At 46.1% G+C, this 12,241-nt stretch overlaps 1 long non-coding RNA gene across 1 annotated transcript; it reads left to right on the top strand.

Annotated features, from left to right (window-relative positions):
- Positions 1–5,025: 5,025 nt before the first annotated feature.
- Positions 5,026–9,000, top strand: LOC118253609 (uncharacterized). Its single transcript, XR_004780473.2, has 3 exons — positions 5,026–5,081; positions 6,164–6,245; positions 7,802–9,000. It is a non-coding gene; the product is annotated as an uncharacterized LOC118253609 (long non-coding RNA).
- Positions 9,001–12,241: the final 3,241 nt, after the last annotated feature.

Genomic DNA, 12,241 nt, shown 5'->3' with positions numbered 1-12,241 from the left:
TAGGGACCCTGTTGGCTTAGTTGAAGGGTCTCCTGAACATGGGGTTTTCCCAAAGGCCTCAGCACCCCTGCAGGGAGCCAGGCCCTGTCCAAAACCTGTCCAGACTGATCAGGTGGGAGGTGGAAGTGAAGTTGTTCACTTCCTCCCTCTGCTTCTACTGCACGTGCTGCAGGCAGGGCAAAAAGAGTTTCTCGCACGTGAGCAAGTGAGATGCACTTTGGAAAAAGCTGACAGACGTGGTGGTGGGAAAACAGAGAGTGCCACGGGACAGGGCAGGGGATCTCCCAGTGTTTCCTGGATTTGTGCAAACCTGGGCCCTGACAAAACTCTCCTTGTCTCCTACAGCTCCATGAACTATATAGTTCATTATCCTGTGAGCAAGAGCTGATTATACCACAGTGGTATGGAAATTCCAACTCAAGGTGTATTTTAGAGGTTATTTAAATGAGAACCCAGTGCTGTGCTGGATTCACTGAACCATTGTGACCCATTTGATCCCAGCTGGGGCAGCAGATTCTGTCTCATCTGAAGATACAGCTCTGTGGAGATCTGCTTCGTCTCGGGAGGAGCTCCAAAAGCTGTTTTCAGGAAAAGCTTAGTGCATATGCAACAACTCTTCATTGAATCAATTCATTTTGATCTGTCTTTTGCTTGTTTTCTTTAGTTACTTTCTAGAGAAAGATTTGTTTCTGTAGCTAACCTGTACATAGCTGGTGAAATATAGTCTTTTAATTGAATTTGAAATCTTTATACTGCCTGGAAAGATGGACAGCACATAATACATTTTCAGATCCTTGATGCTGACACTGTGATTTTACAAAGAGCTCAACAGCGCTCATTGTTCACCAGATCAGTCATTTCAGTGTCTTTCTCTGGGGTATTTGGCCATTCCACCACTGCTTCTCAAAGCCTTGAGTTACCTCTCAGACACCCAGCACGCACCCTGATTAGGGAATAAGAACTTGATGTCTCAGGAGGAGGATCTCCCAAAATAACTCATGCATGGAGCAGCAGAGAAACTGCAGTTAGTTGTTTGGAAATGTCGAGCAGGATACATGGGATAAAGGTTCTTGGCCCATTGCTCTGCTTCACTCTTATCTTGGTCTGGGAGGTAGGTGAGTCCACATAGCTGCACAAAGCCAACTTAACTGAGAAATGTAATATTCAGCTCATTCTAACATTTGCTCAACCACCAGGCTGCTGTTTGTTTCCCCAGTTATGATTCCAGTAGTAATTAGGCTGATGGGGGTTCTTACCAGCAAAGGTGTTAAATGCCTTCTGGCACCATGCCTATGCCAAACTGGTATAAAGAACATGGACAATTATGCAAGATTTCCTGTTTACCCGCTCTGGAGAGGAATGTGAAGGCAGGATGTTTGGAGGATAGTCAAGTGTCTTAATCTTTAATAAAATTAAAAAAAAAAAAGTAGGAAATGTATGCAGACACTTCATTTAATAAAAAAAATCCAATTATTTACAAAATTGTCTATCTTACATCTATGTCTATGCCTATGTGCTCTGCCAGAAAATAAAAGTAGATTGTTTTGAAACAATATGCACATGAGAAAACCTTATTACCCTGATATTTTTTCTAGAGCTTCCATGGGCATGCAAGCCAGGCTCTCTTGTTTGCAATTCTCTAGCTCTCCTTCCCCCACCTCTAAAGGGAGATACTGTGTGCGCCACTCAAACTCCAAGCTCTGAGTGCTTTGGGATCTCTCTCAGGTCAGCAGGGCTTCCCAAAAAGGAAAATCTTGAGGGTGAATTTCTCTCTGTTGCCAAAAGGCCCACTATTTCACTTTTTTTTCAGAAATTATTGTTTTATGATTTTGCTTCCTAAAAAGTGTTTACTGAAGACCTTGGTGGGGCTGTTCTCCAGCCTCATTAATCAAGAGTAGGATGAAGGCATGAGGGAGGGAGGTATGGGACTGGGTTTATTTGCCTTGTGCATTTTGGGAGAGATATGGTACCTACAGTCCTTGGTGAGGATACTCCCTGAGATGGCTACTGGATAGCCAAGTAGGCGTGTTGGCGTGGGTCAGCCCCACAGGGTGTGATGCATGGCAAGGAGGCTGCTGCCTGCCCAGGGGTAACCTGCTGAGGGGGCATCTCCCCACATCCTGGCCTTCATAAGTTTTTATAAGTATTTTCTGTGTTTAAAGTACACAGAAAATTCACAGTTCTCTTGCATGTTTTTGTGTGTGCTGGGAATAAGCTTTCAGCTGGGGATGTTTTGGTCCTTATGTTTCCTAGCTTTTGTGGACAGCCTGAATGGCCTTTTTTGCCTGCCTGAAAAGACGCATCTTTGTGGAAACCTATTTGATCTGAACTTTGGTTTCCAAATATTCGTAAATGGAGCTAGGGTGCAAATGAGGCTGTTTAAACATCACAGCCATGCTGGCACTGCTTCTGCACCCACAGCCCTGGAACTGGCAAATACAGGGATGTAGGATTTGCCCAGGGAAATGGTGGCATCACCATCCCTGGGGTGTTCAAGGAAAAGTTGGACGTGGCGCTTTGGGACATGGTTTAGTGGGTGACATTGGTGGTAGGGGGATGGTTGGACCAGGTGATCTTGGAGGTCTTTTCCTTAATGGTTCTAGGATTCTAAGATTTGCTCTGCTGGCTTTTACTGTTGTATCCAGGACTCTGGCAGAATAAAAGAAAAACAGTTCTTAAACACGGATAAGGGGACTTAATCATTTTTTCTAGCAAGCTTTGTCTATCTGTTTATTGTTCAGATTACCCGCTTTGTATCAAAGAAGGACTCTGAAGATGGTCTTTTTGTTATGAGAAGGGATGGGCACAAAGTAGCTGGCTTACAATGAAAAGATCACTAAGTGCCACCTACTGCAGGTAAATAAGTCCTTGACATAACAAAGAGGTAGCTGCCCAGGGGAAATAAACTGGCTTTGTATAGCTTGTTTATTTTACCTTGACCCTATCATGCTCCATATTCACATCAGCATCACGCTTACAAACAACTTGAATACAGATCTTTGCTACCTCCTTGCTGTTATCGCTGTGTCAATGAGAACTGAGACTTCAGCGGGTGATAATGCACAGCCTACAAAGGAGAGACACTGGACTTTGACCCACTATTCACATGAAAATACTCTTGGAAAATGAGAAGTCATTTCCCATATAAAATATTAACAAAAATATTGGATGATCTGGGCGGGTTTGGTCAGCAGATGGGCCTCACTGGTAAAATGGCTGCAGGAGCGAGAGGCATCTCCTCAGGAGGTGTATGAGCAGGATTTGGGTGTCCTGTAAAGAACAGCTGAAGGGCAGAAAGAGCTGTAGATTAATTTATTTTGTCTAGGATTGGAGACCACTTCAGCTGCTGAAAGAAATAGTTTATTGGGTTTGCTTGAGCTGCATGTTGCAGTATTTCCAACTTGAAATAGTTGGTGTTGGTTCTCTTCCAGCACCCAAATAAGACTCATGTGAACTATAAACGCAGGCGGTGATGACCTCTGAGGAGGTGCAGGACCCTCATTCTTCTCATTTTCATTCATCCTTTGTCTTCTTAAAGAAGAAAGTGTTCAACTCTGTGTTTATTAGCACTCGAGTAACATTACAGAAAACTAGACATAAGTGAATACCCTGGGAGGACAGTGGTATCTTCTGGAGACAGTCGATATCACAGTGTTGATATACTGGGAGGATTTTAAGAAGGGAAAGAAAAAGAGCTGTAAGAGTGAGACAAAACCATGGAAGCTGATCTGATAATGAAGATGAATGTGAAAACACAGACATGTTGTTGGCAGGTAAATAAGTCCTTGACTGAACAGGTGGGCTCCATAATTTGGAAGTAAAACTTGAGCTGGCAGATTTATACCTGAAGGGATTCTTATGACTCAGAGGAAACTGAAGATACTTGCTCAATCCTCTGCAGGACTTCCCTTGCCTACTGATTGTTTCTTGTATCTGAAGGAAGGGTGTGTGTGTGGAGAAATCTGAACTGTCTTTTCCCATACTTCTGCAGGGACCACCCCTCTTCTTTAAAACATCTCAGGCCTAAACAGCTAGGCTGGTCCACAACAGACCCATCTGTGTTTAAAGCGGAAAGGCGTGTTGGTGCAGTGCGTGGAGTTCCACACGTCATCACCATTGGGGTGCCATGGTCACGCTAGGAGTTTGGAGCGGAGATGGGCAGGCAACAAGACAGCCAAGGAGTGCGAGGGTGGACTGGAGCAGATAAGGGGAGCACTGCGTGTGTTACAAGGTGCTGGGCTGGTTTCAGTTTGGGGCATCTTGGGAAGCATTTTCTGGTCTGAAAGTATTAAAATTTGCTCTAAGAAAATGAAGGTGTATACAGACAGAAGCTCTCTGTGTTACAGGCACTATCAGCTCCTGCTAGAAAGTCTGCTCCATGGCCGTCCTCCTCCTGCTCTTCCCCATCTGTAAAGGCCTATGTATAGGTTTTGAGCTGTCTCCTGAGTGCCTTGCCAGATGCTGTGTGGCAGGGAAAGGGCTGGCTAACTTTGGCCAGTTCTGTCTTATGCTGTACTTTGTGCCTGTACCTCAATCTCCCTTCAACCTTCATCCACCTTCTCCTGCCCCTGCACGAGTACACCCTTCTTTGGAAAGGGTTCCCTGCCTTGCCTCGCCTCACCTCGCCTTCCCTTCCTGTGATTCAGCACAAATGACTCCCTCTGTCCAAAAAAAATAGAGTACTGCGAACAAACTTGACTGTACTATCTTGGCTTGGGGAATGTTGTGTTATTTCTGGTCTGGAGCAATTTGGGACCTGGAATTGCATCTTCCAGTGTGAGGTTGCTTCACTACTGTTCTGGCAGTGCTCCTGGGAGGATTGGCCACAGCTGTGCGCTCTTGTCCCTTCTGCCAGGCCCACGACTCGGCCAGGGCTCCCTCCCCTCCTCCAGCAAGCTCATTTGTGCTCTTTGTTGGAAGGTTATTGCTCTGAAATCAACGAATTCTTCACTGTGGTGGGGAGAGAAACAGCCTGCTCCAGGGTGTAACTCAGCAGATGGATTTTAGATGTCTTCTCAAGGCTAGAGGATTGCACCTTTCAATTATTTACTCTCCTTGATTGCAAAAGCAGTCTTACCTGGGTAAGCGCAGACATCAGTAGACATCTACATTGCAGGTATCTGTGGGACTGGACGGGCCAAATCCCACCTTAATGTCTTACTGACCTGGATTCCTCTCTCAGGTGTAGGTGGCGTTGGCCAAGAGGTTAAAATATTAGCCAGGAGATCACTGAGTGATGGCACAGGCTTGTGCCTTCGGGCAGCGAGGCTGAATAGTGACAATGTTCACTTCTACTTTGCTGGTGCTTGGAGGCCTTCCCTAAGCTCTGTTCTCCAGAGATTTGTGTGGGTCAGCACAGAATTCCTCTCTGTCAGTGCATACCGGAGCCTGCCATTGCTCAGTTTGTTTTCCCTAAAAGATAGGAGCTTCTTTTCTTGTGATAAATGACCGTCCCTGCAGCATGTGATGTTTGTTGTGGTAGGCTGGGGTGTAAAGGGCCCCAAGGACAGCTGATACCCTGCTGGGGAAAGCTTGCTAGAGGTGCACAAACACTGTCTGCCTGGAAGAGCTGGAGAGAGATCAGTGCTATCATTTCTGCTCTTGGGTAACTGAGGTGCAAACAGGCCTGCTTAGAAAAACTTCAGCTGATTTGGAGAGGCCCCAGAGGAGCTCCATCTGCTGGTTCCTGGTCCGGCCAACACCTGGTGGGTTTTGGCAATGTGAGGGCTGTGGTAGGGGTTGGTAATGGGAACCTGTGGGAGTAACTGCTGAGAGAAGGGAATGTAAAAATTGGTGCCCAGGAAAGCTGGTAGCAAGTCCCGTGGACTCCATCTTCCCTCTGCTGGCGGCTGCTGCTGCTGCTCCACACTCCTCCCACCCGCTCCGAATGCCAAGGAGGTCTGCTTGCACCCCCAGTTCACAAGGGAGAGTGGGAGTAGCTGGAGTCAGTGCTGAGGGGAGGGTGTCTCTATCGCTTGGTCAGCGCAGGTGAGCTCTGCTCAGCATGAAGCTGCCGGGGGCAGTTTTGTGTTCAGTATCCCAGGAATTTGCTCTTGATTTTCATTAAGAGGCAGGCCACTGAGAAAGAGTCGCTATTTTCTACAACCTGTCACTAGGGATTTCCCAACAGAGCAGAAAGTAAACCTTCTGTTTACTTTAACAGAGGGCTTGAATCATTTCAAGACTCCGTGTGCAGTTCCTTGCTGATGCAATGACAACATCCTAGGGCGAGCAGTAGCTATCAGGTGCGTTTCCTGCCATGTTGGTGGCCTTTCTCATAATTTAAATAGGATAATTTTATAATCTTCTCATTTGTTTTCAGAATTTACTTTAAAAATTTGTGTGTGTGGTGGAGGGACGGAGGAGGAAGAAAAGCCAAAAAATGCTATGGTCACTGAAGTTCTTTCCTTTCCTTTAAAAATTGTTTGTTTGTTCTTCTATTATTATTGTTCGGATGAGCTAGTGACTAGGACAATTCCTCTTAAAGGATATTATTTACAAGTATCTTTTAAATCTATTTGCTCATTTAAAAAAAGTCATGATCTACAAGGTGAACTATTTTTACTAGCTAAGATTAGGAGTGACTGAGTTACAGTGATGTGCTGACCTCTGTTGGCATCATGCTTTCTTACTGAATCTCCCTCAAATGCTGAATTTAATGCTTTCAGAAATGGATGCTACATCTGAGACAAGGCCTGAGGCAGAATTGGGTCTATGATGAAGCTGTATGCTCATGCCGCAATAAATTTAACACTGGGACTCTTTAACCAAGTCACAGGGCTCAGGCATAATGACATGCTGTGTTGGTTTCCTAAATTTTTCCTAAAAATCTCAATTAGGTGATTTAAATATGCTAAAAAATCTGGGGAGTTTCTTCTGTAGCAGCAGACTCTGTGATGGACCAGGTATTGCCTGCCTGTCCTTCTGCAGCTGGCGCGGAGTCAGCCTGAAAAAGGAAAAGCAATAAAATCTGACATTACTGTGGCTGATGGGGAACCACACGCCCGTGCCTGACTCCAATCTGTTTTGCACTGCTGTATCATCCTGTAGCGTGTTGATCCCATGTTAGTGATCGGTCTTGCCTGATCATGCAGTGTTGGTCTGCGGTGAGCAACCTTTTTCTCTGCAACGCCCTAAATAGACTTTGACCAATTATCTCCCTTAAAACTCAAGTGTCATCTCCTCTGGAGACAGCCTGTCAGGGGAGTTAATGGCCATAAGCATTAAGCCTGGTGGAGAGAAAGAGGGGGCTGCAGTCGGTCTGATTTTAGTTTGGGATGGGTTGACTTACTCTCTAGAGGTGCTGCACAGCTAGCTCCAGTGGGGATGTCAGATGAATTCGCCCCTTTTGGAGCTGAGCCGCATGACTCCGATCCTGTGGTGGGAACACCTTCCAGGTGCGTGCCAAGTTTGGCTTGGATGAAACTCCAGGTGATGCTAGGATCTGACATGTGAAGCAATCAACATGCTGCTAAGGAGCATGATGCCCTCAGGAGAATGAGGAGCGTAGGGAGGGGTGACAGTGGGAGACGACTATGTGAACTTTGGCTGCCCTGGTACAAGGAGCCTTCCTTCACCATCTGCCCCTTCAAGGACCAAGAATTTGGGAATTTTCTACTAAGGAGGTATCTGTATTCCTCTCGTTCCCCAGGGGGCGCCTGTATGCACAACTTGGGAAGGCACTGTGTCTCTATGAATCTCCCTGAGACTACCAGGGCTACTGAGAAACTGGGGAAAAAAAAATTAATCCATATGTTATTTGGACCATACTTTTATTTGTCAATTTGCTTGCATTTTAAAGAGAAGCTGTGACTGCAGACCTTGGGTTAGCCCTTGGAGATGTGTTTTGAAGAAGAGTGGAGTAAGAAACAGGCTCTCCTGCCCTCATTTCTCACGAAGCGAGCTTTTGTTTGGAAGGAAACCTGCCCAACTGAGGCGAGAGGGGCATAATATGCAGGGACATGCCTGCTCCTGTGATGCTGGAACTGGAGGCTGAGGCTGCTGCTCTGTCAGAATATCTGAGTCACATTTTTATTTGTTTTGTTCTTAGCCTGAATTGAGAAAGATCTTGTAAGAAATTTTATGGCCTTTGACATCACTCTACGCTTTTGCAAGACAACAGCCTGACATTTTGCCCGAGGTGTTAGATTAAATAATAACTGGAGATTGTGCAAATACTTCTGCTTAGCCATGGTTATCACACCAAGGCCTTGCAGCCAAGGTCCCCAAGCTGGGGACCTCTGCTGTTGGGGTTGTTCCATGCATTACATGCCATTAAGATAGCAGCTCGGTCTGTCTGTCTGCCTGTTTGCGCTGCTGTTGGTTGGCTCTACTTTGAAAGCACTGGTAGAAAGCCCACATGGGAAGATCTGAGGGGAGAACCACACACCCTGACCACCCACACTTGCTATCAGGGCAAAATCTTGGTGGTATACAGAACCTGTAGGCAACACCTGAGCAAAGGCAAGCTGCAAGTTCGCAGTTCTGCTGCACACGAGCATTTTGACACAAGAATATCACTGGTCCTGGCTCCCTGAGGAGTCATGCCCTAGTCAACAAGGCAATGAGAAGGAGCACAGACCACCACATAGATGGCCCAGCTTACGTTTCCTGCAGAATTACACAGTCCTAAACTCTGTCTGTAAGAACAAAGGGACTTGAAAGAGACTGTAAGAGCAAAAAGAACTGCATTTCTCAATCTCGTGCTAACAGCTGCAAGCCTGAAATCATTTAGGGGATTTTATGTTCACTTTCATTTTAAACACGAGGAAGTTCAGGACAGCTGAGTGAAGAGGGAGTTTTACATATTCCTAATGCCTTACGGATGTGCTCTCAGAACAATTTGTGTCTTTCTAAGACCACTGTTTTCCCCTTTCCTGGCTGGTGTTGCCCTACAGCTACATGAGGAGCCGGCTGCAGGAGTGCAGGTGTGAGGGCTTCCAATTTGTAGCTGATGGTTCTGGTCAACAAACTGGTGGAGCCCACAAACTGAAGGGGCTTCTCCCATCCCAGCAGCACAGCTATTCAGGTACAAACAGTTAATGGGTGCAACGGCGTGGCATACTGTGAGTGTGCCATCATGTTCTTCACGTGGATCCGGGGAGCAGGAAAAACTCGCATTTCAACTTGCCACAAGTGTCCTTGCTTCCTGCAGCTCCGAACATGTGTGCTGTAATAAATGTGCTCGTATACTCCTGTAAGTGAATTTTATTACTGTCCTTGATTACTATGAATTGCTTAGTTGCCGTTGTCACGATCATTACAGGTGGTGTACCTACGGAGATACTGCAAGGAAAACTGACATTGTTTATACTGCAAAAGTTGGCAGTCGTAAAAATCATAATCCATGGAAAAGCCCATTGCCAAAAAGATAGTCTTCAGACTATCTTTTATAGGATTTGATTTGTTTATAACAGGCAGTGGATTTTTTTTTTCCTTGCAGGGAGATGTACAAAGTCCTACAGGGCGTGGGGGTGAGGGTGGCAGAAGTCTTAGTGCATCTTGAGTCCAACTGAAAGAAAATGCTGTGGGAAATTAACCCATGGGAGGAAGCAAAGACAGTCAGGTGGGGTTTGGCTACTGCAAGAGCAGCTCCTCTATATTTCCTTGTGTATCCTTCATGAAACACAAACAGTGGCATTCAAGCAACTGCTGAGCTCCCAGTGCATGGTGGTGGCTTTATGTTGTTGCCTTTAAAAGGAGCTGGTTTGTTAATGCTGTATTTTGAGGCTTGGCAAATCTGCTTTTGAGGCCAGACAGCACTTCATTTTGTATGTTGTGCTCAACAGTGCTAGTAACATCCCCTAGGTAGGAATGCCTTACGACAACTTGAAGGGTACCTAATATTCTTAGAAGGTTTGGGAACGGTGGGCTATATCAAATGTATATCCAGATATCGATGAATTAGCTCAGGTGAAATAGAGCATACCACAGCCTGGGTCTGTGGGTAGGAAGCGTCTGTAGCAGCAATGTTTTTACACACACTTCCAGCAGAGCTGCTGTCCTGCATGTGCAAGAGCGGGATTAGCCTGGTAGCTGCAGCCCTTGTGTATCTGGTGCAACTTTTCAGCTCCACATTCCTCACACCAACTTTCAGCGAGCGCCAGTGGAAAACAATCCTCCAGCGAGTGGCTACTTTTAGGCCATGGTGAGGTCACTATGGTGTTTTTTTACTAGGTAATAAAGTAAAAAAAATGTAATAAAGGATAAAATGCTTCATTAGGTTGCCTGGCCCCTTCGGAACTGCTTAATACATCACTTTTCTGTTGTAGATCTTAGCCTTTATTATTGGCAGTGTTTGACCCAGGCAGGCAGCCTGAGCTCAGCTGCCACCAGCCCTGCATCTGTAGCCTCTGCCACGGATGACTCGTGCTGTTTGCTCATGTCCTCTTGGAGAACAAGCCGCTGCTACAGGTCACTTCAGATCACACCTGTACCGCCCAAGTGCCTTTGGTCATATGCCCAGGTACTTATGATAAGCATGCTGAGACCAAACACAAGCACCACGTCTACACAAATGCAACAGATATGGCTTTGCAGGGCACAGAGTAGGGCTGCTTTTGCAATGAGGACGTGGTTTGTCTGACCTCTGTCACCTTGTTGATAGGTGAATCATGTTCGTGCCCCATTATGGCCCTGAAGGGTCTTACCCTACGTCAGGCTGTGGTTATGGATGACCATGCAAACCAGGAATGCATGGTGGTGGGGTGGGAGGGAAAGAAACTTTAGGAAAATATTCTTAGTTATTTCCCGATGATCCAAGCTCAGAACCATCAAGGCCGAACCTACATGAGATCCTCACGAATTAAGGTCTGGATGGCTTAAAGACACAGACACTTCAGCCTCTGCCCAGTGTCAAAGGTACTGGAAACTTGTCCCTGAGGATGCAGGTGCCTGGTTTTCACAACTGATCACAGGAAGAAGGTGGGATGTTGTTCAAGGCTATTGAAGGACACAAGACTTGCTCTCTCAGCTTCACCACTGGGATGAATTTAAGCAGAAGAGTCCCTCCTCCTCCTCACTCTCTACCACCATGTTAGGAGCTGCACCCAGGAAAGATGTGGGCAGCTGTAACACTGCAGCTCCCCTCCTGCCCCAGCTGCTGCCTCTCGTGCCACTCTGAGAGCTGCTTTCTTGGAGGAAAAGTGTTGCTCTACTTTGTGGGTTCAACTTCTGTGGGGATCGGGGTGTCAGAGTAGAGGGTTTTGTTTCTGACTTCTCCCAGCTACCAGAAAGAGAGATTCATGTAGGATGGGGAGTGTGGAGAGAAAACAGTTGCCAGAGCTCAGGAGTTTGCCTCGTCCCCATAATTTTTAAGGATAATTTTTAAGGATAATTTTTAAGGATAATTTTTAAGCAAAAGGACTAGAAAATAAAGCTGAGAAAAGAGGGGAATGAGAGGAGCAGACTTCCCCTCTTCATTCCCTGTAACTGGAAATCCTTTCTAGCAGGCAGGAATGTAATTATTTTCGTGTCTCCCCACTTCCCAGGGAGACGTCTTTTTGCCATGCAGGAAATGGGTTCTAGCAGCAAAGCCTCCTTCTCCTCTTCCTCCTGTCTTCTCAAGGCTTTGGGTCTGATGTGAAAGATTTGTTTATCTTCCCCTCCAGCCTTTCTTTTTATCAGGATATTATGAGCAGCTTTGCTGTGCCTCCACGAGCTAGCTGGCCTTCTGGGTCTGCTGATCCAGTGGACAAAGTTGATTACCTGTTTGAAAGACAAGAAGAACCAGTAGCTCAAAAGGGTCCCATTTTATCATTCCCTGACTAGCAGAGGATCACCCAGCGGGGTGTCAGGAGGAGGAATGAATATTTGTGGAGGACCCCGAGACCCTAGGAGGATGTGCCACCATTGTAACAAGAAGGCTGCAAGAGTCTGTCCCATGCAGTGAGGAAACTTGTGTCGTTTCTCGGGTCCTTCCCCTCCTCACAGCACACAGCTCGCACCGTAGTTGACAACTTGGAAGGACTTAGGTCACTTGTTTAAGGTACTTGGAAGTGTCTTTTTTAAAACACTGGTGGGACCAGAAGTAACCTAGCTTTACTCAGTGTTTTTTTAGGGCATTCCTTTCTTGTCAACACTGGTGTAGTCATGTTGAAATTGAAATCTCAGTTGCTTCTGTTTGAGAAAAAAATTGTTTTGGTTGGACCTTGCCTCAAGCCCACTGAAGCCACAGTTAACATCAGTGGGACTGGATCAAACTGGAGAAATCTTTTTTTTTTTTCTTTTTCAAAAATTTCTG

Source organism: Cygnus atratus, chromosome 1, assembly GCF_013377495.2.
Source record: "Cygnus atratus isolate AKBS03 ecotype Queensland, Australia chromosome 1, CAtr_DNAZoo_HiC_assembly, whole genome shotgun sequence".
NCBI lineage: Eukaryota > Metazoa > Chordata > Aves > Anseriformes > Anatidae > Cygnus > Cygnus atratus.
Note: the sequence above shows the minus strand (reverse complement) of the source record. Positions and strands in the feature narration are given on the sequence as shown.